Raw genomic sequence first — 4,582 nt, forward strand, 5'->3', positions numbered from 1 at the left:
GTCTCAGTTCTTCGCTCTGATGCGCTCTTCATCTGCTTCACTTTCTCGCCATACGCCCTCACTCCCGAGAACGTCTGGCATTCGATCTGCATCCACGTCACAAGCGCCAGTCCTCTGCGCTCTCGGTGCGAAGAAGAGAAGACGAGCTCGGCAAACCGTGGCTTGGATAATACTCACGTCACGTCTACACTCAAGGCGCGCAGCTCGCAAGCACGTCAGCTTCGTCTCGTGCTATATAGTCCTCGAGTCCGCGGCGTGTTTACAAAGCAATCCAAGAATACTGCGAGACGAGGGCAAAGAAAAAAAAAAGTGGGCAAGGCAGAACACCCACATATCCGACAAGGCTTACCGAAACGCACAATATGCCTTTTCCAAATCTTACCTGTTACTATATGATAAGGCTCCCAGCCGTTTCAGGCTCGTAGATTTTCATACAATTTTAAGTTTCTTTTTTGTGGAGTTATGCGTCACTAGTTAAGTGATTTTGCAACATTCAGATGATGCGAGAAACGCAAACTTGAATCGTAGTGTAATTTTTTATAAGAGAGAAAGAATCACTACAAGTACCTGTTTGCATATCGCAAATTGCACATAATGCGTTAAGGAGAAAACAAAGATAACGAAATCAATATTACAAACAAAAAAGCAATACTTCGAATTGCATGCGTCTTAGTTTCTTTTTGGGACCTTCTCAGACAACAAAATATTTCTCACTTAGCTAACTAGGGCCACTCATCCAAAAAAGCCAAAAATGCAAAAAACATATCTTCATTACCTCCAGTATAAGTTGTCTTCATTGCCGCACTTCGCTTGCAGTACGTAAATTTCCTCATCATGCAGCTGGTTTTCTTGCAACACGCAGTAGATATGAGGTAGGTGAAGGTGTGGATCATGGGGACACCAGCAGGGTGTCTTCCCTTGTAGTAGCTGAGCCCCTAAACTAGGAACATCTGCTTTTCACACTATAGCGTTTTTGCCATGTTAACAGCATAGGAAAAACAGTTCATTAAATAGGATGAAGAAAAAAACTCTACACTTGAACTATACAAAGATGTACACTACAATTCGGCATTACACTCCAAAATGATTCAGTGCCAATGCTGGGCAAATATATTTTTGATTTTAGAACGATAGATTAAAACAGAAAGAAAGAAAGAAAAGCGAAGAGAAAAGGACAGAAAGAGAGAATGAAACAAAGAAAGAAAGTTGTAGACCACTTACGTAGATTTGTTTCTGGACACCCAAACTTGAATGTATCTTGGTGAGAGCAATAGATCTATGAACAGTTGCGATGTCATCCCTGTCAGTAGCCCACCCGAGATGCTCACTCTGCTTACGTTCTCAGCACATCAAAAGAGGACTGCAGACATGAAAATAGAAGAAAAAGAAGACACTTGTGAATTCTTGTTTGTTCTTACGCACCCAAAGAGCTTATCTTTACCAGAATGCGTGTCAGTTCAATTTAGAACGGAGAAAAATATACGATGCCTTCGCATGATGTAATGTGATGCGATGCAATCGCCGAGTATACTTCAGAAGATGGGCTCGACCTCCATAAAAATGAATTTGCTTGAATAGCCCTTTTTTATTTTTGTTTATATCACAAGCTATATTTTTCATTTCGATTCCTGGCTTTTTATCGGCGCTGATGCACCAATTTACAGAACTTTTTTTTTTATTTTTTTCTTAGCTTGAGATTTCAACTACGAACAGAGTTAGAAGATTTACATAAGAGCTACAAAGACCCACCGATCAACTTGAGCGGCATTATTTATTCTCAGGCTGAAATGAGTGCATGTAAGCTCTGCTAAATAAATTCAGTTACACAAAAGAGATAATCAGCTGGTGAACAGCGGATAGCGAGTCTTTTTTTTTATCGCTAGGAAACTGACAATATCATTCATGAAGCCAATACACGATGGGAACTCATGAAAGCGGTGACATATTTTTGGTTATTTTTGCAAAGCTGAGGCAACACAAAACTGAAGTAGTTTTAACGAAAGAAAAAAACAAGTTGGCGTAAAACTAGTCGCTGCAGATGGGACACAATGCCACACCTTTTCATCGTGATAGAACAATGCTTACAGTGTTTGGATGCTGATCCGAAGCCCATCTTCGAAGCACAATATTGCTATCATTTTGATAATTGATTTACTCACTACCTGTCCATAGTCGCGATATTTGTGTGACGCTTGTAACTACTACTACTACTTCGAATACCACTGCTCTTCTGTTCCTCCTCCTACTACCACTATTACTACTGCTGCTACTACTACTACTACTACTACTACTACTACTACTACTACTACTACTACTACTACTACTACTACTACTACTGAGTACTGCTGCTGACCTGCTGCCGCCCCTACTACTGCTGCAGCTTGGACTACGACTGCGCATGATAGAGCAAGACAGCTTCGCTGTAAAATTTTCAACAACGAAACCATTCCATTTGCACTAGGACAAGGGCAATGAAGAAAGCTGGGAAAAAATTACAGCATACCCACGGAGTGAATGATGATGAGTGGGGCGAAGCGTCCGGTCTCTGGACGGAGGTACAGGCGGACTGACAGATGGATGGAAGCACGAACGGACACACAAATGGATGGACGCATGGACAGATCATGGACGGGTGGATGGAAGCACAGATATAGAGATGAACGGATGGACAGAAGTCCGGAAGTACCGCCATCTAGTTTTATAACATCTTTTCATATACTACAAGTGCCACCATCTAGTGAACACTCGTATAATTACCTATACTAGAGTTGGCTACATACTATCTTCATCGGTGGATGCAATGAACCACGCCCTAAGAAGCTTCGCTTCTAAAACACTGGCACATACTTAGGGGCGGGTATGTGCCACTGGTATGCAGGTATGTGCCGCGGGTTATGGCTCATACTACATACATCGAGGATGTACAGACCCACGCCCTGAGGAGCTTCGTTCCTAAAAATTCTACGTGGTTCCCCATGTAGTTGAGCAACTAAATTGAAGGTGCTTCCCAACATTTCAAAATAGCCACAAATTCAAATTCAATTTTTTTACGAGACAAAACTACATGATCGCCAATTCTAAAAGTGGTGCCGATCGGTAGGTTCAAAAAACACGTAGGTCAAATACTGTAGCACACAAAGTCACCTGAAATTGGCAATTATTTATTTAATTCTGCTAAAAATGATTCTTCCGTCTTTATTTCTTCACAAATGATGTCATAAACCCAGGTGACCGCACCATAAACTTAAAGTCCATGGCCTCTGATTGATTTGAGCATCATAAACTGCACAGTTACCGAGGCTACCACGGGATGCCATCTTGTGCCCACGGGCTCACTAGCGATAAACGTAAATACGCAACTTTTTGCTTCTTGAGGACCTCCCCCAGACTTCTTGTGAAGGGAATGTCGGCAGGAGCTCCTAGGCAAGCTGGCGGACTGGTCTGTTAGTGTTGCGGCCCCCTGGGCCCACACCTAGCACCCATAAATCCTGGCTCGTTTATTCCAGGTCACATTTCCTAAAGATAGTAAAGTTTATTCCTCCTGCTCCTCAAACTGAATGTATTCCGCGTATTCGTCCAAAACGAGAAAACAATCAGATCATATCCACGGAGTGAATGATGAGGAGTGTGGCGAAGCGTCTGTCCGTCCGTCCGTCCGTCCGTTCGTCCGTCCGTCCGTCCGTCCGTCCGTCTGTCTGTCTGTCTGTCTGTCTGTCTGTCTGTCTGTCTGTCTGTCTGTCTGTCTGTCTGTCTGTCTGTCTGTCTGTTTCTATATCACACTAGCACGCATCGGACGTGCCGACGAACCGGTGGACGGACCGACGCTTCACCCACTCATCACCAATCCCTCCATAGATATGCTGAGAATTTCTTATCATAACGGCGTTATCTATCCCATTTATTCATCAACTATACGAAAACCGCTAACGTCATTTAGCGAAATTATTTCCAAGCACATATCCGCACAATGTCATCTATTGAGCAATTCCTAAAACCAACTAGAAGTGGTTACTACAACATACTACTATAAAAAAAGGAACTACCCACACTCTAGGAGCTTTGCTCCTTAAACAAAGGGCTCAATGTGATTACACGCGCTGAGCACCGAACGCATGTTCTTTCCTTTTTGTCGTTCCTTCTGTGCGTCGTTTTCAGTGCGTTCCCTTGTACGTAAAGGAAGAAAAAGCACTAAAAGCGTGCTACAATTCCCTGTAACTTCGCTCATAGTCCACCGATTCGGAAAATTCTTTCCGGTGTATATTCATAAGGAAATCGTTCTCTTGATGAACGCATTCAATGATTATCTCAAAAAGCTGTGCAGGGCCCTCTATAGGACAGAGAAGTAAGACACAGAGGAACCGAATGTGTGGTTACTCATGAGGACGTTGAACGCGAGCTCATTGCAGCTTGATTACGAGCTCACAGCAAGCTTCCCGATGCAAAAACGTTATTTTACATTCACCATTCTTCACTTGCGATGAACTGCAGTTCTAAAAATTGCCCGGGGTTTCACCAATCTCGCTGAAGAACCCATGACCTTTTCCGGTTCTTGGCGCGTCATACATCTCTGCTTGTCCCTTTG

Source organism: Rhipicephalus microplus, chromosome 1 (genome assembly GCF_043290135.1).
Source record: "Rhipicephalus microplus isolate Deutch F79 chromosome 1, USDA_Rmic, whole genome shotgun sequence".
Lineage (NCBI taxonomy): Eukaryota > Metazoa > Arthropoda > Arachnida > Ixodida > Ixodidae > Rhipicephalus > Rhipicephalus microplus.